Here is a 23823-nt window from a genome sequence, read left to right on the forward strand (position 1 = left end):
TGGAAGCTATAAGCATACAGCAGCCCCCAATATCAAGGTGTCAAAGAAGAAAAAGAAATGGAAATCTGTCAATGCTGACACCAACACAACTACCTCGGATCCTCAACTACCCATTCAAGAGCCTACCTACACTCCTATTACCAACAATCAGTATACAGTCTTGGTCTTAGAAGGTGAGTGCCTGAGTCCCTCTGTGCAGAGTGTTGCTGCCTTGCTAAGAGCGCTATTGCCTCAGATCCCATTGCACGAGAAATCCTAGCCTTCACTCTCTGAGGATGGCTGACAGTAGAAATTGAGATCCCTTTCCCTTACCCAACGGTCCCCACAACTGAGGCACCATGACAGGGAGAACAGGAGATCCAGGTCGTGCTCGTTTTCACAGTCTCTACCACACGGATGTTGACCCCATTATTTGAGATTCCCATTGACAAGCTTTTGATATCATGAGGATGCTTACTATGCACCCCTCCTTTGTTTGTTTATCTTGCTTTGTTTATGGAGATACGGGCTGGCCTTCCCAGTCATACAGAAGTCATTACTGATCTCGATATCACAGTTGGTCTCGATCGTGCACGCTCATTTGCCTCAATGTTGAGAAATGTATGATACCAGCCCTCAAGGCCAGTCTGCCCAGAGGTTGGGGAGCAACATCCCAACTCTTGCCCTCATCAGGAGCTTCAAAATCAATCTCACTCTCAACATTGCTCCACTGCTATATTTAATGAAATTCAAAGACTGGCCAAATGCAGCCTGTGGACCTCATGGGGACTACAGGAAACTAAATGGAGCCTCCTAGCATCCCATACAGAATTTAAATTTTGTTTGAAAATAATGGCATAAAAAGTCACTGCGGGTCCTTTAGGGAGCATGGGGGCTACTATTACCACATTTTGAGAGGCTTCTGGTTCTACTTCCTTTTTTAAAAAAAAGTTTTTAAAATGACTGTTACAGACTGCAAAGGTTAATTTTTGGTTTGAAAAAAGCCAACAACATTGTTGCAGGAAATACAATAAGGACATTGTTCCATCAAGTATAGTGAGCACAGCTCGATTCGTTAGAAAATAATAACTGTGTGCTGTCAGGTCAGTTTGACTTGACAACATTTTCCAAGGATTTCTAGGTAGAAACTACATAGAAGTGGTCTACCATTCAAGGCACCCCACCAGCCATCTTGCTACAGAATCAGGGTTCTCTGTTAATAACTCTGTGGGCTTCGGCTTAGCTTTACTTATGTATGTAGGGTTTTTTAAAAGTTATAGCCCACAGTCCCATAGGGTTAAATTACAGTTTCTAAATTACCTGTCAGCTTGGAGGCCCAGTTAAGTTTCACTGGAATTCCCCCAGAGTCCAGGTTCTAGAAGACAGGAAAGAGGAGACAGCTTAGGTCCAGAATATAGCCCTTTTAGCTTGCATAAATGAGCGCACAAACTGCAGCTTGTCTCTCCCGGTCCCTTCCCTCACTTGCCTTTTGAGAGCTGTGGCAGCATCCAAGCTAATGTAACCTTATCCAACACTTGGCAGGATTCTCTGACGGCTGGTCTATAAACCTGGTAAGGGTAGGCAGCTTCTGGCATCGTCCCACACATCTTTTTCTTCCAAGATAGACAGTGCCCTGTTGCCTTCTCAGTTCTGCTCTTTGGAGACAGTGCCATTACTCTTGGCACTGCACCCTCCAGCTGTCCCTCATCAGGACACTGTCTCTCCTGCAGCTACAGGGACTCCAGCTAGCCTGATCCTAAAGCAACTCAGCCTCCTCCCAGCTGCCTGCTACCTGTGTGCTGGGGCCAGACAGCTCGCTAGGGGTGTGCACCTGTACACCCTCACAGGCTGGCTCTTCTCCCAGGAGGCACACCGGGGAATCAAACTCCCAACCCCTGGCTCTGCAGCCAGATACCTAAACTACTGAGCTATGCAGCCAACTAATTCTGTAGATATCCACTCTTTAATATATTTCCATACAAGACAGTTGACGCATTGAATATGACGTGTGTTTTATGAGTAAGATATAGGGATTTATTTATGAGAAGTCAGCAAGATCCAGATAGTATACAATAAAAAAATGAACAGAACACAGATTAAGCTGGACATATTTTCAATTACTCTTCTCTAGTGCAGTGGTAGGGAACATACTTCACATGCATATAGTTCAAGGTAGGGCTGGAAAAGACTCCAGTCCTAAATTTTGGAGAGTCAGTGTAAATGAACTGGAAGTCTGATACTGTTGCAAAACAGTGTTTCTAATCAGGGAACTTAGAAAGAAAGAGTAGAATTACTGGTTATGACGATCTTGGCTTCAGCATGAGAGGTCATATTCCTTGTTGGCAGAGAATAGTATTCTCCAGACCAGCTAAGATCAATGGACTGCTATCATGCAGTATGTTAGCTCTGTCTATATGTGATGTTTATGTCTGTGTTTTTGATGCCATCAAGTTGGAATTGACTTATAAAGCCCTAGTAAGTGTGTTTGCTAAGGCTTGCACCCCAGCTTCCCTTCTGTAAATATAGAGAGCTAATGTACACAGAACATTATATGACCAGTCTCTCTATTTCTCTCTTGCTCTCCCTTCCTCTGCTCTCCTTCTCTCTTTCTCTGTCTCTCTCTCCATACGTATAGTATGGTTAGTCCCAGTCTATTCTCCTTTCCCTATAAAATCAGTTCCTGGGAATAGAAGGGCTCTTGAGGATGGTTTAGGATGTGAAACACAGAACTGCAGACAAGAATTTCAGGTTTCAGAACACTCCTCCCCACACACACACACACCCCTCTTCCATAAATCAAAGAACAATTTGGAATCCAGATCATGATCCACATTAACTTGAAGTGACATTTGAAATCGAGTCACTTTTACTCTCTCATTTCATTGTGGCATGGAATATGCTTCATTACAATTGTTGGAATGTGAGGATGAAACAAACTGAGACACATGAAAGGATGCAGTATTGTGCTGATGTCAAGAGACCAGTCTCTTGAAATAACATTGCAACATGAATAAATTGAAAATTATTCTGATATGTGTCTATATATGCATGTAGCTTGTCCCAGTTTTGTGAGTATGGCCTGTCCCAGCTTGAAAGTTGTAATATCTTGGATATTTTAACTAGCTTCAGATTGAGGCTAAAAGAGTTGGTTTGTTTAGATTTTTACCATACAATTAAGAATGTATCTTTCCTCGCAGGAATGCAGGATGCTTTTCTTGCTGCATGTCTAAGAATAGTAGATCTTCCATCATTTGCTTTGACAGTAGTAGTAAATGACACTCTCCCTCGTATTACAGCTACTATTTTGGCAAGGCTGCAGAAAAATTAAGGGAAATTGTATTCTGCTCCATTAATCACTGACTAGGCAGTCAACTAAACCATTACAGCATAGTTTTCAGAGGAAGTGCTAGACAGAATCCAATTTATATCTCTGATTTCTCTGTAATGCAACAGGAAAGGCCATTGTAAAGGCTTCCTTTGGCTTTGGGGAAAATGAAATGAAACAACAGAACACATGTAGGAGGGTATAGCAACTTTGATTTGGTTGTCTGTTTTTCTTGGATGCACACTAGACAGTAATAAAAACGCTATGAGTTAGGACCTTGCTCTTTGATGATATCCTGCCCCAATTCCAAGCTATCAGCATTTCTAAATTTAGATGCATATTTACAGTGGAGCTTTATACTTTCTACTGTCATGGCAAGGTTGCAAATTAGGAAATTGTAGAAATAGTTTAAGATTATTATATTTACTGGCAAGCACAGAGGTTTGCATAAATCTTTAGGATCAGGAGTATAAATATTTGGAGATGGTTTATTGATCAGTGCTTCAGAATTGATCCAAACATTTGTCAGACTATGGGTTCTGCTTCCCCATGGCTGCACCTCATGCTGCTGTAGCGGAATATACAGTGTGTATTTTTTGCATAAAATGCATACATCATATGGAAAGTTGGATGATGCAGTCCGAATGAGGAAGGTTGCCATCCTGAGAACTTTCCACATGGTTGTGTGCTTTCTTCATTTTGTTCGTGCCTCATATTTCTGAATCTGATCTCAGAAGCTTATATGTATCAAATGACTGTGCACAACTTTTTTTGGGGGGGCTGGGTGGTAAAAGCCACTCACAGATCAGAACATGAGGAGATGTGTTGGCAGTAGGAGTGTCAAAGGTTAGGAACAGCTAAAGTAGAGGATACATCAATAGAACAGCTGTGTTTTCAGTGATATTGAGCAATGAATTGAGTCATATCAAGTACAGGGTTTTCTTTTCTGTGTGCATGTTTCCAGTCCATGCCCAATAGGCACAAATACATTATATTATTAAGTGTTATTCCATTCCCCTTACAGAACACAATTATTTTTGGTTTAGAATTCCGCTCAGTGATGATTAGGACTCTTGTCTCTTCTGGAAACAATACTGCACACTGCCCTCCTCCCTCCTTTGTTCCTATCATCATCTTATTCACTTGCTTATGATAATTCATCTCCTGCTTTTCACAGAAATTGTACTCAAGAAAGCTCAAGTTACTCATTATCATTTTGAGTGCTTCACAGGAGTAGTATTCCACACTGTGTAAAGTATTATCCAAAAATGCAAAACCAGAAACAAATAAATGCTTTTTGCCTTATATCGGTGCATTTTTTAAAAAAAACAACATTCACTTCCTTAATCTTAGTTTACCTGGTTAGTTCCTTTTAAAAGTGTGTATGTTGTCACACAAAAGGCATTTTGAAATGTTAAGTTTATCTTAGTAGTACCTTGTTGTGGGGTGGTACATTTGGTCAGGGACAATTTGATTAGAATACCATGTTTCTGTGGTACAATACTGAGACTTTATTGGGACACCCAGGACCCTTCTACCACATTTTCCAGATGTTCAACTGCAAAATCTCATCTTGTGTTGACAAAGATTCCAGTCAATCCAAAATACATTTGTTTGTCAGATAATGGATAGTTTGAATCCTCCTCCTTTTATTTAACTATGAATGATATCATTTTGAAAATGAATAAAATGACTATTTCCTGATTAGGCTGCAATAATAACAATCAGCTGTGCTTTTATGCAGGAGTTAGTAGCCAAATCCTGTTGCATTTTTTCGCCAGCATAATGCAATTGGCATAAAGCTTGGTAGTGGGTTGCTGCAAATTAGAAGTTAAAATATGTATTTGTTGTGCACCAAGTCACTTAATGTGGCATACAACACTAAAATTGGTTGCCAAAATATATGCTAATTGTGTCATGCTGGCTGGCAGAAATAATAGGCGGCTGACCATAGACTTCCTTTCACAGAGCTGAATTGGGCATTTACTGTAAGAACCTACTCATCAATGAATAGAAGAACTTACATGTATCATGTGAAAATCAAGCTAATGGTCTGTTAGGTAATCCTCTCCAATTTAATTGGAATGTGAATAGTAATCTAACACAGAGTCCTATTTCACTGCCTCTTTGTGACATGAAAGTGTTTATGGGCCAGTAGAGTATAAGCTCTAGAACCTTCTACTTAGCTGGTAAGATTTCATGTATGGCCCTGCAAGTAAAGTGTCTGTCCCCTTTCCAAGGACTAGCCTAATTAACTATGGACAAACTGATCACCAGACGTTTGGTCCCCAGGTGATGAACTGGCCAGTGCAATTATGAACCTGATGTCAATGAAGGAGCTCTCTGTACTAGTGAAATAATGTTTTTCCCCCAGATTTTTAGGGCATTCAAGTAGTTACTTGGAGCAATTTGCCAATATATTGTGCAATTTTGAAAAATGGAGGATTCAAGTCCCAATATACACAAACATAAACTAAAATTCAATAATAGTTGTAGTTAATAACTGATAGCCACTGTTTACCACCAATTTTAATGTTTAATGTTTAGATTTTCTGACTGAATATTTTAACTTGTTTGGTTTTGATTTTGTTATATCATCCTTATTTACTTGTTTTGTATTTTATTATTTGATTCTGTATATTGTTCTGTTATTTTGTGTTTTGAACCTCCCGGATGGGCAGTCTGTCTGTCAGTCAGTCAGTCAATAAGTATGTACATATGAAACATTAGGGATATCCCCCCCACCTAGCCTAAATATGTATTAATTCTATAATAAGATACAAGATGGCAGCAAACCAATAAAAATTGGGTAATAAAAAACTGGAGCAGAGTGACCAATAAATAGATAAATGAACAAACAAACAGAGGAAAAAAACTGAAAAGCCTGGGCAAAGAGCCAGGTCTTTATTTTCCTTCCTGAAGCCAAAGAATTACACTTCCACAGGGAAAGAATTCTATAATGTAGCGGCCACTAATGAGAAGCGGCCAAAACTGTATATATATTTGGCCAAAACTGCTGCTAAACCAGGTAGTGAAATAGAACCAATATAATGGTTCTATAACTGGAACCAATTACAATGGAGAAAAAGCTGTGATGTTGTAAATTGGAAGAAGTTGAAGGCTTTGTTTGCTTCATCCTTGACTGTCCCATCTGTAGAATCTCTCTAAGAGAGACTCTTGGTTTTATACCTGATTAAAAATGGAAGAATAAAGAATTTTTTTAGTGTGTGCCTTCTAAGACAATGCTAAAATAAGAGCTTTTTTAAATCTCCCAGTAGGATATGCTAAGTTTCAATACAAATAATAACCTATTATACTGTAGACATGTTGGTAAGTTTTGACGTTAAATTTATTATGCTGGTATATGATATATATGTAGGGGCTGTATAGTGTGGGTTTATGTATGTATAAAACATAGGTCTTGGAGAAAATTGGTGAGTCATTAATAAGATGCTGGTTGCATCCTGGTTGTGTGACCAATTGTGCTATTGTGTGTTTGTGCAGGACTGATATCAGCACTGGTAAGCATGTACATTGTAAAACTTCCATTGGTAAGGAGTCCCATTTATATTAAATTAGACAAGTAAGAATTCCAAATATTCAGTCAGGGGCTAAATAGTCTTCATGTGTAACTAAATTATACCAAAATAGTGATTGTATGAAAGCCTTCAAGGCTAAAAAAGAAGATAGGCCTACTGTATTTCCCCCATGATCTATACATTCCTCCAGCTTTGCCACTGTGACCTGGCTGATGATCTCTTGTAGAGGTGGGCAAAAAAAAATGTAGTTTGCCTTATATGTGACCCTTTTATCCATTCCTTTTTCTTCGCAACTTCTGCCATGGCCCACGACCTGCTGCTCGAGCAGGCAGCAACACTTAATTAGCCGTGATTGCTTCTCTATATGTCATTTTAACTGTAGGTTCCAGGAAATACTCTGCTTCATGGTCTCAAACGGCTCTGGGAGATACATAACAGTGTGCTGGCACTTTCCCTCACCACAGAAAATTCTTGCATTTGCTGCTGATTTGTACTGGTAACTGTGGCAGTGGCAAATTTGCTGTGTGGGGGCAACTGCAGTAGCAGGTTTGGTACTTATGTGACCTTTGGTGGGTTTCAAAGGATTAAGCATCCCCTCACCATGACACACAGTCTGCCCTTGCTGCTAAAGGTGCTTCCCAACTCACATTTCTTTATCTTGCTCCTGTGAAACCCTCCCCCTCAGCATGTTTATTGTTTCTTCCCTTTTGTTTCGTTGTACAAAAACTATGATTTCATGGGAGTTTTGGCTTCTCATTTTAATTCTCATTCCTATCTATAACTGACATTAAGCTCATGTAATGTCATTAGCCCATATTCTTCCCCCATTTATTGGTGTTTCCACTACCTCTTTTATATTATGGTGAGAGGTCACATTCTGCAGTGGCGAGATGCAAATTTAAAAAAAAAGCAAATTGCATTCAGACAGTTACTATAACATTAGAAGCCATCCTGAGACTACGCTCTTCGAAGTTATTAAAGCAATATTTTGTATATATGTACTTTACAGCTTAAAAATATAGCAAGAGCAAGGTTAATAAAGCTAGACAAGTCATTAATACTGCATGTACTCAAAGGGCTGATAAAAAACAAAGCTCCAAATGTCCATAATTTTCTACTTTTTTGAATTTTGTCCCTCAAATAATTGAATCAATGACATACAACCACTTGAAAGGCTGATATGTTTGGTGTCTTAGTAGGAATCCTAGCCTCCTTGTCATGGTACAACATATAATAAAAACTAAAAACAAAACAGTGCAGCCAGGGTTTTATTTTAAGAGCTGGAAAAATGCATGCTGTAAAGTAGACTAAGGACTATTAACTATGTCGGCTGGAGCTGATGGGTGCTGGAACAGCTGTTGCTTAACTACTTTATTTCATTGACGCTGAGACTGGTTTGCACAGGTACCTCTGCAACAGAATAATTTCCTTGTGTTTTTGTTTGTTTTGTTTTTTTAAGAAATCATGTGTGCTTCCCAAAGATTATCATTTAAAGTTCTTTCTGCAGATCTTAACTTCAAGGAAAACTAGGCCTGATATTGCAAAAAACAGAAAGAATCTAATGATGTCTCCTTGGAGGTCTCATTTTAACTTCACAGGAAATGAACGTTAAAATACGGGGGCAAGGAGATATTGGCAATCAGAGGAATCATATTTCAGGAAGAGTTTGAAGTCTCTACTGGGCATGATTAAGCTTTTTTTTGGTCTCATATATTTTAATGGGAAATACTTGAAGTATGAGCAAAAAATACTCCTTGAAATAAATGGGATGTTGAAATGAGTTGATATCTGAGCTTTGCATTGCCTTCCTCTCACCAACCTGGATAGACTTTTGTTGTTTTTGTTCTTTCACATTCATTAGCGAGTGCTTGATACATGCATGAGAAAAAGAACATTATACTTCTCAGAATGGAGTGTTGTGGAGCTTTGAGGCTATAAGGCTACAAATTAATGGGCATATAGGTTTTCTAGTCAGCCAGAATTTTATTCTCCCAGCCAGTTGCCAGTAGAGTTGGGAGTCCCTACAGTACTAATAATCAGCTGATTTTGCTTGCTTTATTTTTTGGGAATTGCAGTGGAAATTGAGAAATTGCATTTTTATATCAATAACATTTTCGCAAGTATTTTGGAATTTGGTGATAGCTTTACCAATTTATAATTGACTTATTTTAATGTATGGCTGTTGTTTTTTAAAAATATTTCAATGTGATAAAAATCCCAGTGATATAGCGGTCCAAGACTTTGCTTTAAGAATTTGATGTTATCTAAAATGGAGAGCAGCTTTATATCCCTTATTGTTGTGGTGTTGTGACAGGATGTTGCCTTTTATTTCTGTTTGCACATGTCTGAAAGAAAGAGATATTCTGAGGGGACTTGGAGGAAGAAGTTTGCCTCAGAGACAGGGACCCTTGCTTGATCTACATGTACAAAATTTATTTAAGAACTGTATCTGACAATAATCCATGCAAGCTAGAATGGGCTATAACCGAAGCAGCTTGTGAAAGGAAGGCATGTCATCCTGACATTTTGGATTCTGGTCCCTCTCCCTCTTCAAATCATGAGCTGCCACTATAAACACAGGGTTTGTTTTTTGTGAGTTCTCCTCTCTCAGCCCAAGCTGCAAGATGGGGATAAAAGCCAGAGATGATACTGCCATGGTATTTTAAGCTATTCTCTTCAGACTGATCTACCACCTGCATTAGGAATTTAGTTTCTCTGAACACCATGACAGATTTGTTACGAACCACTCAGAGTTTAAGTTGCAATGTTCAATGTGAACTGCACTCAGGCCTGTCTGTTAAGCCATTCGTTAAATTCATGTTCCTGTTTTCTACAGTCATGCTGCTCACAGTAGCATAACCTATGCTCTCCTGCCCGAATCCAACCTGGACTATACTCATATCAATTTACCTCTGTGCTTTTATAATTAAAACCAAATTCCCTGTAGTCTGTCATGCACCACTGTGGGCATGAGGAACAGTAGAGAAGCAAATGCTTTGAGAAGTGTACGAGGAGGCCTAGCAGCTGCAGCCTGCAAGCGAGTAAGTCTAGGGGTATGTCATGTAGCCTCTTGCTCTTGAGTTAAAAAAAAACAACAAACCTGGGGTTTCTGGGAGTTGCAGTCCAAGAATATCTGAGTAATCTGAGATTGGGAACCACTGTTGTACAGTAGTAATCAGAAACCATTAAGCTGTTCAGAACTCCCCAGTTTCTTGCACAGAACAACAGGTGAAAAATGTGGTGAGAGAGAGAGGATGAAAGGGTCTGGGCCTTTGTTTTCATGGAAAGCCTGGACATTTCTTGAGAGGTAATGAGGAATGTTGCCAGGAATGGGATGTTTTTGTGCATACTCATCACGTTTCTAAATTCTATGTTTGCCAGTTATAAAGTGAAGGCAGCAGTAAAGGAGCTATAGTAAAGGAAGGATTTATTCCTAGGTTAGTATAGATATTGTTTTCCAGCAGTGCAAAGGGGAGATGTCCATAACCATCACTATTTTGAACCTAAAACTCCTTTTGCTGCTTGGGCCAAGTGGCTGGAGATGAATTATCATAAGCAAGAAATAAGATGATGATAGGAACAAAGGAGGGTCTGGAGATTCACCAAATATCAACTGGAAAGGGGCAGGAGTGGAGTGCCACATCTCTGACTTCACTGGCTGCCCTTCTGAAGTCTTGGTTGAATTTATTACAGCTTAGGTTCCTGCTCACGTATTCTGGAAGGACAGGGAATGCAACTGGGCAATAACCACACCACACCACTGATCACATGTAAGAACTCGTTACATGTAAAATAATGTGTTAATTTAGTTTTATGTGTTACTGTTATAATAGTTACTTTTACATTAAACAGGAGGAATGCTTTCCCTTTTAAGAGTAACATTTTGAAATAACTCATGTTGCAAGTACTGTAGTGTGACAAACCCAGACCTACTGGGATCTGCCACACGTTAACTAAGCTGCCACCAACCATTCCCTATAAGAAGTCACACAGACCAGGGATGGATTTTCAAACAAATAAAAGAATAAGGTTTATTTAAAACAACACACAGGCAAAATAAAATGATCAGGTGAATAAGATATAGTAACGTGGCTTAGTCTCATTCATACATGCATACAGTTTGGTTCACACAGAACCCTTAACTTGAAGCACAGACCCTGAACCTATCAGTTCTGGCTAACCAACAGACACCTGAACCTATCAGGTTGGTACTCTGACACACAGTAGTACCCTGTCTGACACACAGACTCCCACACCAGCTTCTTCTTCCCAGCTGCTGCTTCGTCACATCCCAGCGTCTCCTAACTTCTCCACACAAGCTCCACATATATATACAGTACAGCCCCTCCTCCTGATGTCCCGCCTTCCACTCCCCATAGGATGGAACTTTCCCTCCAAACCCATGACAGACAGGTAGCATCAGTGCTGTATGTAACACCTCCCCTCTTTATAAGTTGTTTTGTAGGGGGAAAGCTAAGGTGCTTTTTCCCAAAAAACAACCTGGATAAAACACACAAAACAGTTATACATACAATATCATACTTACTTATACTTACATTCTAAGTTAACCATAGCAATTAGGCATTTAAACATTTACCATATACATTACATCAATTTACCTTTATTCATACAAACCAAGTTCAAAAAACAGGTACATTTAACTTTTTGTCATCAATATATATACATAGTCCATGTTCTTTCGCCGTCTTCAATCTTCAGGTCTTCTTGACAAGGCGTCAGCAACACAGTTCACTGACCCTCTGACCACCTTCACTTCAAAGTCATAGTCCTGTAGGTTTAAAGCCCACCTCATAAGTTTGCTATTGTGGGTTTTCATTGTCTTTAACCATTGCAGTGGTGAATGGTCAGTGCACAGAACAAAATGTCTTCCCCAGATGTAAGGCTTGGCCTTCTGGATCGCGTAGACTATGGCCAAACACTCCTTCTCCACGGTTGCCAAATGTCTCTCACCTTTTTGGAGTTTCCTACTCAGGTAGGACACTGGATGCTGGTCACCATTCTCATCCTCCTGGCAAAGAACTGCTCCTACCCCGCTGTTAGACGCATCGGTGTAGATGATGAACTCCCGGTCGAAGTCTGGAGCCCGCAGCACTGGATACTGGACGAGCGCCTCCTTCAACCTCTGGAACGCCGCCTCACAGTCGCTGGTCCACGGGATGCGGTCATCAGCCTTCTTCCTCGTCAGATCGGTCAGCGGAGCCGCAATCTCGCTAAACCTCGGGATGAACTTTCTGTAGTAGCCCACCAACCCAAGAAATGATTTGATTTTTTTCTTGGTGTTGGGTCTAGGCCAATCACGAACAGCTTCTATTTTGGCCTCCAGGGGTTTTATCACTCCTCCCCCTACCATGTGACCCAAGTATTTTATTTCTGGGCTACCCAGCTGACACTTGCTGGCCTTTACTGTTAGCCCTGCTGCACTTAACCTCTGCAGCACTAACTCCAGGTGTATCAGGTGATCTTCCCAGGTATTACTGAAGATCCCTATGTCGTCAATGTAGGCCACTGTAAAGTCACTGAGCCCTGCCAAGGTCTGGTCCATCAGCCTTTGGAATGTGGCTGGTGCATTTCTGAGACCAAAGCTCAGGACTCGAAACTCATAGAGACCAAAAGGGCTGCAAAAGGCAGTCTTTTCTTGATCCCTGGGATCAATTCTTAATTGCCAATATCCCTTTACCAGGTCCAATGATGAGATGAACCGACAACCCCCTATGGTTTCAATCAGGTTGTCTAGCCTGGGCATTGGGTAGGCATCAGGAGTGGTTACACGGTTTAATTTCCTGTAATCAACACAAAACCTAATGCTCCCATCAGGCTTGTCCACAAGGACTATCGGAGAGGACCAAGGACTAGAAGAGGGGACGATTATGTTCTCCCTTAGCATCTCGTCCAGCTCCTTCCGCACCTTGTCCCTATAGGGTCCCGTTACTCGGTATGGGGATACTGCCTGCGGGGGTGCATCCCCTGTGTGGATCCGATGCATCACTCCCTTCACTATCCCCGGCTTGTTGGAAAACACCTGTTGATATTTACTGAGCAGCATTTTTAGTTCTTGCTGCTGGTCTTGGGTGAGTGCAGGACTGATCTTTACCTCCTCTGGGTTGTATTTTACTTCCCCTCTACCCTCCCAGAAGGGTAATTCCGCTTCCTCACTCTCAGCTGCTTTTATCGCAAATAAAACCCTCTGTTCCCCTCTGTAGTAGGGTTTTAGGGCATTCACATGAACCACCCTCCTTGCTTGGTTCTCCTCCTGCTCTATAAGGTAGTTCAGGTCTGACATCTTGGAAATGACCCTATATGGTCCTGCCCATCTGAGCTGCAGTTTATTCTCTCTGCAGGGCCTAAGCCAAAGCACTTCCTCCCCTGGGTCAAAGTGCCTCTCTCTAGCTTTGTGGTCATACCATGTTTTCTGTCTGACCTTCTGAGCTTGCAGGTTTTCTGCTGCCAGCTCTAGATTTCTCTTTAGGTCATTCATCAAGGTGTCTATGTATGTCACAACGTCTTGTGGGTCATCCTGGGTGATCTGCTCCCAATTTTGTTTGATCAAATCAAGGGGCCCTTTCACCCTTCTCCCAAATAAAAGTTCAAATGGACTGAACCCGGTACTGGCTTGTGGCACTGATCGATAAGCAAACAAAAGGGATTGCAGCTTCTGGTCCCAATTGTTTGGATTCTCTGCCAAGTAAGCCCTAATCATGCGCATTAGAGTCCCATTGAACTTCTCAGTTAACCCATTACTTTCAGGATGATAGGCAGTGGTTTCCTTGTGCTTAATTCCACAGATTTGCCATAACCGTTTCATGAGCTTCGATGTGAACGATGCTCCCAAATCTGTGATTATTTCTGAGGCAAATCCCATCCTGGACATATACCCCACCAAGGCATCTGCCACTGTGTTAGTTTCAATGTTAGTCAAGGGTATGGCTTCAGGGTACCTCGTGGCATGGTCCACAATGGTGAGAATGAACCTGTTCCCCCTCTTTGTGGCCTTGGGCAAAGGTCCCACAATATCCACCCCTATGCATTTGAACGGAGTGTCAATCACAGGCAAAGGGCACAACTTTGCTTTGGTCCTGTCGCGGTTATTCCCCTGCCTTTGACACACATCACATTGTTTACAGAATTCTTTGATCTGCTTCCCTATTTCAGGCCAGTAAAAATTCTGTGTGATTCTCTGCTGTGTTTTGTTCACCCCTAAGTGTGCAGCAAACATGTCAGAGTGCCCCCTTTGTAAGATCATGGGGCGATACTTTTCAGGTACCACCAGCTGACTTCGGATCCCATCTCCCCCTTTTGAGATATTCCTCAGGGTCTCTCTATATAAAATCCCCTTTTTCTCCAGAAATCTCACTGGGGTTTCAGGTGTTAGCTGGGCGTCAGTCACCTGTTCAAAACACTTTTGGAGAGTGGTGTCTGCCTTTTGCTCTTGTCCAAATCTGCTGTCTGTGGTTAAGGTTTCCACCACAGCTTCTGAACTCCCCTCTGCTTCCGTCTCTGGCTCATCATTACCCCCTTGAACTGTCCCCGTGGTGGCTTGTGAACGTGTAATCACTAGCACCCGTTTCACATGTTCAGCCAGGTCATTTCCCACGAGCACGGCTGCTGGCAGAGTTGATGAAATTGCTAGCCGCCAAACTCCCCTCCAGCCTTGAAAGTTCACAGGTACCTCTGCTACTGGCAGTGAGATTACCTGCCCCTCAATCCCTGCCACCTTCATGCTCTCATTTGGGATTAGATATTCCCTAGGAATAATATCTGGATGGCACAGGGTCACCTGGGAACAAGTGTCCCGCAGCCCCCTATACTGATGGCCAAGTATTCCTACGTCCACCCCTGCTGTCTCAAACAACTGAGAATCTGTTCTCACCAGTAGGCAGCGCCTGACCTCTACAAGAGGACCATTTTCCTCAGCCTGATCAGCAGATGTAGCTGTTCCAGATTGAGTAGCCATGGCAACAGGCTCCCTCAGTGACAATGAGCCTTGCTCTTTCTGGACACAGAACACAGCTTTTGGCTTGGTCCCACTCGAATCCTGAGGCACAATTCCTTTTAGCTGCTTTAATTTCTCACACTCTGAGATTAGATGGCCCTTTCCCTGACAGAAATAACATTTTCTGGTGTATTTTGATTCTCTCTCATCTTGTTTTGGTTTTCCCTCCAAAATCTGAGGTCTTGGTTTCATTTCTGAGGGCTTCCCTTCACCATGGGCCCCTCCCCCTTGCTGGCTTTTCCCTGGTCCCTGAGAGTACTTGCTGTAGGTTTCTTTGGGTTTCCCCATCGCTTTCCCCTCACCCAAGGGCTTTCTTATTTGGGAAATAAAATCTGCGATCTCGGCTGCTTCTGCCACAGATTTTGGTTTCCCTTCCCTCACCTGGAATTTCAGTTCCCCATGCAGGACTGAATAGAACTGTTCCAGCGCTATCAAATCTTTAAGCTGCTGAAAGGTCTCTGTCCCCTCCTGAGATAGCCATTTCTCAAGCAGCCTCACCAATTGAGCCCCCACTTGGGTAAAAGTCTGCTCTGGTTTCTTTGTGAGGGACCTGAATCTTTGCCTCAGCTGTTCCGCATTTATCCCATGTCTTGCAAACACCAGTTTTTTAAACTCTGCAAAATCTCTCATCAGTTCCTGTGGCATCTCTGAATAAACCTCAGCCAGGCTACCACTGATTAAAGATCGCATGATGGTCATCTTCTCAGTTTCCCTCACTGAGAAGTCCACAAACGCTCTTTCCACTAAGGAAAAGAACACCTCAGGACAATCTCCCTTGTGGTACACAGGGAATTTCTTCAGGTCAGCTTTTGACAATTGGCCTCCCTCAGAATCCCTATTGTTATTATTGTTCTGGTTCATCATTTCCAATTTTCTTAATTCAAACGCCATCCTTTCTTTTTCCAGAGCAATTTTCTCTCTCTCTAACCTTTCCTCCTTTTCCATTCTCTCTCTCTCTAATTCAAATTGCCGTTGTTTCTCCCTTTCCTCCCTTCTTTCTCTCTCTAATCTTTCCTCCATTTCCCTCACCCTCAGTTCATGCTGTTGGGCTATGAGCAATTTTCTGAGTTCTGGGTTCTGCTCTCCTGTGCTGTCACCCTGCACTGAGCCAAATTCATCCTCAGAACCTTGGTCAACCTGGGGGTCTTTCACTTCACCCATTTCTGCCATTTGGCTTCGAGTCAAGGGCATAATCCCCCCTCAGAACAAGCTGCTTTAAAAAGTCAAGCCTCAAAATGAAACGACCACTTTTTTTTTCTTTTGCCTCAGAACCAGCTTTCCCTATAGATTGCTGCTGTCCTTCAGCACTACTTGCAACAGTTGCGAGCTAGAGTCTACCCCCCTCTGCTGGGCCTCTCAGCAGATAAGCTAGCTCACTGCTATTTCACAGTTTTGCCTCAGCTTTTTTCCCGCCAAAACAGGCTGCCTCAGAGCACCCTAATCTAGTCCCCAATCTGAGGTTACACGTTCTTCTACTAGTGCACCCCCCCGTGAGGTACACCTAGAAGATTACCTACGTGCTCTCAGATTGTCCCTGACTAGACCCCGCTTGCTCTGGGCACACTTGCCAAGGCTTTGCTGGACCACTGGACAACTGGACCAGTCGTATCCCACACGCTGGACACCAATCAATGTGACAAACCCAGACCTACTGGGATCTGCCACACGTTAACTAAGCTGCCACCAACCATTCCCTATAAGAAGTCACACAGACCAGGGATGGATTTTCAAACAAATAAAAGAATAAGGTTTATTTAAAACAACACACAGGCAAAATAAAATGATCAGGTGAATAAGATATAGTAACGTGGCTTAGTCTCATTCATACATGCATACAGTTTGGTTCACACAGAACCCTTAACTTGAAGCACAGACCCTGAACCTATCAGTTCTGGCTAACCAACAGACACCTGAACCTATCAGGTTGGTACTCTGACACACAGTAGTACCCTGTCTGACACACAGACTCCCACACCAGCTTCTTCTTCCCAGCTGCTGCTTCGTCACATCCCAGCGTCTCCTAACTTCTCCACACAAGCTCCACATATATATACAGTACAGCCCCTCCTCCTGATGTCCCGCCTTCCACTCCCCATAGGATGGAACTTTCCCTCCAAACCCATGACAGACAGGTAGCATCAGTGCTGTATGTAACATGTAGTACGTTTGAACTGTTAGTCTCTGGATGCCTTAGTTGGCTTGTGCAACACAGAAGTAAATATTTTAATGTGAATGCATAACATTAATATGTTCTTCCCAGTCCAAACTGATTGGAGACATCATGAGCTCCATCCAGAATCTTTCTGGTCAAATGTGGCTGGAGTGGAGCTTTCAGACTAGAGGTTCCCCTCCCTGCTCTGTACTGGTATCAAGAAATCTAGGGCTGCAAATAGCCCAAAACAAACAAACAAATAAACAGTGACACCAATTGTATTCTCGAAGGCTGACACCATTGTCTGTTTTTGAAGAATGAATGGGTACCAAAAGACTAGAGACAGGCACATTCTTCATATCTGGAGAGAGGGAGATCTAGGAAACTACAGACGGCTGAACCTGATGTTAACACTGGTCTGAAAGCTAGAGCAGTTACGTAGACTGTTAGTTTGTGAGGATCATAAAAAGGAATATAGAAAGAAGCAAAGGTGGATTTGTCCAGAATAAGTAATGTCTGACAATCCTTCTCTCTCTCTTGAGTTCAGAAGATCATGGGAAATTTTTATAGGGCATTTCAGCTTTAGACAAATTCTATCATCCATCGATCGATCAATCGATCTGTCTGTCTGTCTGTCTGTCTGTCTGTCTGTCTGTCTGTCTGTCTGTCTGTCTATCTATCTATCTATCAAGCTGGCAAAAGATAGACATGAAAAGTATATGTTTGTTTGAAGTGTTTTTATAACACTTTTTTGCCTTCCAGGAGTCATAAAGAAAACAATGTACAGGAGAGAAAAAACATCCCTTAAACTAGTGGTCCCCTACATTTTTGACACCAGGGACCAGTTTAGATGAAGACCATTCTCCCAAGGGCTGGGGGTGGTGGTACTTGATATGCAGTAGGTTGTTGGAGGATAGCTTGGAATCGAGCTCATTACATGTATTGTGCCGGGACAGATGAGCGGCAAGCAGGAGCAGAAGGTGAGCTGTGACTGAAGCTAAACCTCCTGTTAGAACCTAATAGGAGCATGCTGAGAGGAGGCAGAGCTTCGCTCACCGCTTACCTTGTGCTCACTGATCATCTGTCCCAGTGGCCCAGTCCTTCCAAGGCCATGGACTGGGACCAGTCCGCAACCCAGGGGTTGGGGACCCCTGCTTTAAACAGATCTACAACATTTTCATTTTTCTAAAATTAAATCCCATTTTTGGGAAAAAAAATAGCATTCTTTGAAACAGATCTAAAGAACAATACTAAGAGCCAGTTTTAAAACCAGTTTTGAGACTAAAATCCTGCCAGCCATCCCAGAATTATTTTCAAAGTCCCATTCTTAGGGTTGAAGAATATGTCTTATTCAAGTGTGACTCTCCTGTTTCTCTTCTTTTTCCCTTCATTCCTCACCCTTCATTCCTGTCCCAGTTCTGATCAGTTCCTGAGCAATCCCATTCAGTAAGAAGTTGCAGTGGCATATGTCAAAGTGTTTAGAGTTTGTTTAAGCAAATATTTACGTATGTTCTAGCAGCCACATAACCTTGTAGTTTATCAGGTTACTCTGCAGTTCCTAGAAGTCACACCACTTTGATATTAAAGGTTCTTTTAACCATTACTTTGCAAAAGGTCTGTTTGAAATAACCACAGTGAATTTCAAAAATGCTGCAATAATATTTAAGTTATCTTTAGTTTAGTTTGATTATAACATTTTATATTGATTTCGAATGGCATACACATAAGGACTCTTTGTTGCAGAAGACATGAATGTTTAATAAATACATTGGCCACAATCCTGTTGGTATCTTGCAGCATAAACCAGTAATTGTGCAAGCCGTGCATATGATTTGGCTCTCTGCGCATTGCGTCCTTGGGAATGTTTCAGAATTTAGAATTTCTAGTAAAAATAAATCCCTTTTTACTATGCATAAAAAGTACAGGCGAATAGCTACAACTTCCCCAGAGTTCACCCCTTTTTCATTAATTGACATTTAAAGTCTCAATAACTCACTCTGAGAGATTTGTAGTAGAAAGAATAATAAAACATTTATTTATTTATAACTGCTTGAAATTACAGTCTTGTGCTTCCTTTGCTTCAAACACATGCAGCAAGTAACAACTGCCACTAACCCAGGAGTGAGAGGGGAAAAGCACTCAACGGAGGGGCGGTGTGCTCTTTGTATTCAAATTCTGGAAAGAATGATCAGTTAGTGCTGGATACAGTCATCTCAGCACAGAAAAGACTCAGCCAGTCACAGAAAATACAGATAGCATGTGATGGTTGCAAACAACACTCCAACAGGATATACCCAAGTTATATGCTTAGTTCTACACCCAATAGATGGTTGCCAAACTGGAAAAAAAATGCTCACATAACTGCCCCTATGCATACAATACAATTTTTTTTTTTTTGCAGTAGGATTTTGACCATTGAGTTGTTATTAATTTTACGTTTTTGCAGTGCCATACAACTTGGTCTTTCAACTTGCTTAGACACAAACAGAAGAATATAGATGCTGAGAGAGAGAGAGAATAACCACAGATAAATTTTATTTAATCACATGAGAAAGCCATAGTCTTAACTTCATTGTGTTTCTCCTAATCCCAGTTTGAACCATTCTTTGTTTAGATTAGGTTTCAACTCTTTATTTTTAATTCCTACATGAAAATTTTAATGATTTTTTTTCATAAGTATTTTTGTGTCAGAATGAGGAACTGATCCAATGGCATTAGCTTTCATAGTAGCACATTTTGGCCTCAAAGTTTTGAACAGTTTGTTGTAACTTTGCCTTTTGGAAAACATTAAACTTAGGTTAACCACAGCTAGGGTTGATGGGAAAATCATTGGGATAGGGTGGGGAAGGCTTTAATATAGTAGGAAAAGTGCTGAATAGGGACCACCTGTGGTGACCTAGATTTTATTATATTAAAGTCTTTCCCATCCCACCCTGAGGTCTCAAGATAAGAGCGACCCCTACAAAGCCTTGGAAACTGAAGGGGAAATGGGAAGTTTTAAATTTAAGCAAATTAAAGATTTCAGTCACCATCACTATGCACAACCAACTCTAAACCAAAACTAAGGTAGTGATCAAGCAGGCATTTGCCCCTGCTGTTTGATCTTCTGCAAGGATGGTTTGATTTGCTCTTTTTTTCTGGTGATCATATAATGTAATTGTTGAAATGAACCAAGCCATTCTCATTCCCACATCTTTCTGAACCCCTGTCAGAAGCTTCTACATTTTTTGGTGTGGGAAGGATCACTTCAGCTCTAGAAATGGACCAAATGTGAGCATTCTGGCTTTCATGGGACCCAGAGAAAAATATTTTTTCTTTGCCTTGTTTGAAGGGCCAGCTGAGGAGCTGCTCAAAGTTTCTTGATCAGTCCTTTAAGATGCAGCCTTTAAAAATATTTATAACTGATGGCATACCAGGGCCAGGGAGGGGGGGAAGCTTCCCCTGTCCCTCTGCCAAGGAGCAACAGAAGTGTTTAATTTGCCAATACCAATATCCTGAAGTGGCTCTCTAATTAAGCCACTTCACAGTACCACAAATTCAGAATGGAAGGAGCTGAACCAAATAGAGTCCCTTGAGTTCTGATATGCAATTATTGGGATAGAATTACTGTACTTTAATTATTATATTGTTATTATAGCGATTTTGATTGTTTGTTTATTGCCTTATTGAATGATAATTGATTGCTGTATGTTTTAATCATTGTAATTATGTTATGGTTGTATTTTAACTGTTTTTGACTATTGGAATGAGCTTTGGTATAGAGTGCAGTATAAATAAATATTATTGTGAGGGTTCAGTAGCCACCTCCTTTTCCTTTTCAAATAAAGCACCAACTCTCTTTGGCTTAGAAATAGGGGTAACATTTATTGGGGTGTTCAATAAAAGTCCAGTGTCAACAAACACATTCCAAACCTTCTCCCCTTTCAACAATGGGTCTGATGGGGGGTTCCAACCTTCCATTTTGAAAGGATTCCCACGAGGCTTATTCCAGGGTCCCAGCCATTCAGGTGGGATGTCGGGGTTTAGTAACAGTCCCTCTTCTCCTTCCAACAGGCGGATGGTGTCCTCCTCTCAAACGTCCACCCAGTCACACTCCCTGGGGTGGGGTCCCCCATCTGCCATGGGGTTCCAGGAATTCTCTCTGTTGATTCTTCCATATCCTCCATTCTAATCTCTCCCTTCACTCTCTTTCCACTCTCCCTCTTTCCTCTCTTAACTTCCTCCGCCACTCTTTCATTTCTCTCTCACTGCAACAGGATGGTTAGGGGTTGAGTTCTCATCTCCTCCTGGTATCCACCTCTTCCTTGGGGACTCGTAGCTTTTCAGTCTTCCCTATCCATGGATCTTCCACCCAGATTCACTCCCAGCCTCCTGGCAACTCTTCTTCCCCTCTTCTTATATCCCCCAACCCCACCTCTACTATTTCCTGCCCTTTTTCTCCCGTGCCCGCCAAGATAGTCCTGGGTTCAGTGACCATTAGTCTTTTCAAATCTCGCTGTAGATTCCCCGGGTCATGTCCAGGAGGTCTCGTCTTCCGGGGTGGGGTAATTGGCGGGGTCTGGCTCTCTTTCTCAGTGGTTGGTGGGAGGGACGGCACTCCTGAGAGAGGGGTCTCTCTCTCTCCCCTCCTCCTTCTTACAATTCTATTATTATTATTATATGCCATTTGGATGTGAGGATCACATCAAATGGCATATTGTGCCTCCACCCAACACCACGTGACCCTGTTTAGCTCACACCAACCAGAATGACCACTGTAGGCAAACACTAAGTCCTAGGTTATCAGTCTGTCACCTAAAACTCAGTGCTTTAACTATTCATCCTGAAATGGACCTGAAGAAACAAAGGTGTTGAATACTACAGTGAAACCTGTCAGAGATACCCTAATCTTAAGAGTATTCTCCAAGTCACCGAGCTTAAATCTTGTGTCTGTTCTTTTTATCAGAGCATCTTCTACTCTATATAGGACTAAAGCATATTGAGCAACTTGTATGCCTCTCTTATGTTGGGACATTTTAAACCCTAAGTTCCAACTGTAGAGAGACAGGATACTAGCAAAGAGAAATTGCTACATGATAATGTGTTGCCTAATACTGTATGCTCTTAGATATATCTTTTCAATTTTGAGATACTTCACAGATAATTTTATTCTTGAATGTATCATCCCATCCCCTCCTTTACAAAGAGCTACAGCCCTTTAGGGGCCATGAATGACTGTAGTCGTGAAGAGATCACTCTCAAAACACTATAAGGAAGAAGAAGAGGAGGCATGACCATACTCTTAAGACAGACACTGAACATTCAATTTTCTCAAAAGCAGTGAATATGACATTGCCATGTTCTTATACCTAGTTATCAATAAGGGTCGAAGGAAAAGGAATTGTCTGAGAATGGGGTCACAAGAAGCCAGATGTTTTTTATGTTAATTAATTTAGCAGGAAAAATAACAAAGAACATTGTGGCATCTTAAAGACTAATAAATTTAATTTGGTGTAAATTTTTGTGTATTCCAGACCATCATGAAATGCATATAGGGATGCCTGAGTTGGTAGATTTTATATATTAATGGGTCAAATGGGCAGGAATTGAAATGGACAGTAGTCTGAACAGTGATCATTATTTTAACAGTGGCTATAAACAAGCAAAACACAGACCATGAGTTGAGGTAAAATGCCACTGTCTGTGTTCACGCCAAAGGAAATAGAGTTGGAGCACCCCTAAGGAATGGAAAAAAATAAAGCTGTATGTCCTTTGCCTATTGTTAAAAAAGGCAGAGGTCATCTTTCTTTTTGCCTCTCTGCTAAGTTAAAGTCCCACTGGGACACCGAGGATCAGCCCTTGTCTGTGCCACACACCTAAGCCCTCCACAAATCCAGGCTTAATTCCTGCATAGAGCTAATGTGTCCTCAGAACCTCTTCCCACCCAAAGTAAATCATTAACCATACATATTGGGGGCCAAGATCAGTAAAACTGAATTCATTTTAAACTTCAACTCACATGAGGAAAAATTTTTGCTGCTCGCATCTCTTGCCAAGATTTAATAAGCCTTAATTTTGTTCCTTCATGTGTAAAGTTCTTTTATTTCCTCTCATTAACCAAGATTCCCACTTTCATTCTTATCAGTAAGTTTTGACATAACACTTTGAAAACATGTACTTGAAGAAAAAAGTTTGGCAGCATTTTTAGTATAAACCTGGAATGTCAATCAATCTTTACGGGAAACAGTTGCAGATTTCAGTTAATAATGACTCAATACTCCAAAGTTCAGGCTGATCAAAGATGTAATCAGTAGCATTTGATTTCCTATTTGCTCCCCGAGCCCCGAAATGACGACGCAAGACAACCGATATTGGATTTAAATATGGGCCACACTTTATTGAACCAACTTAGATCAACCAAGTAACCAATACCAAATGTGAGGGGGCCTGCGGTAGTGCGGGGAAATAACGCCAAATGATTCCTTATTAGTCAATGGGCGAGTCCCAGACCCCAGGGTCCCGCTGTCTAACGACAGCAGGAACCTATAAGGCCTTCACTAACACCCCGGACCTCCAGCCATCGCATTTGATGACCTTTTGGCCCGTAAGTGGTCAAGCGTCTCAGTCACCTTCGGCCCTGTGACCGCACGATCCTCAGTGCCGTCAGGACTGGAGCGCTGTTTATTTTATGCAAATTACCAAAGGGAGACACCGTGACAACCAGTTATTCCCGCACTACCCGCCAGTGTGACCGATTAAAATAGACCACCTTCCAAGGCCACCCTACAAAAAACCCTATTCCAGTGTGGGATAGGCGAAAAATCCCCCCATCCAACAG

The 23823-nt window shown here is 41.7% G+C and overlaps 1 protein-coding gene across 4 annotated transcripts in view; it reads left to right on the forward strand.

The window, feature by feature from the left end:
- KCNT2 (potassium sodium-activated channel subfamily T member 2) overlaps positions 1 to 23823 on the forward strand; it is a 330818-nt gene that overhangs the window by 157467 nt on the left and 149528 nt on the right. The gene's annotated exons all lie outside the window — the stretch shown is intronic.

This window comes from Pogona vitticeps, chromosome 4 (assembly GCF_051106095.1).
Source record: "Pogona vitticeps strain Pit_001003342236 chromosome 4, PviZW2.1, whole genome shotgun sequence".
NCBI lineage: Eukaryota > Metazoa > Chordata > Lepidosauria > Squamata > Agamidae > Pogona > Pogona vitticeps.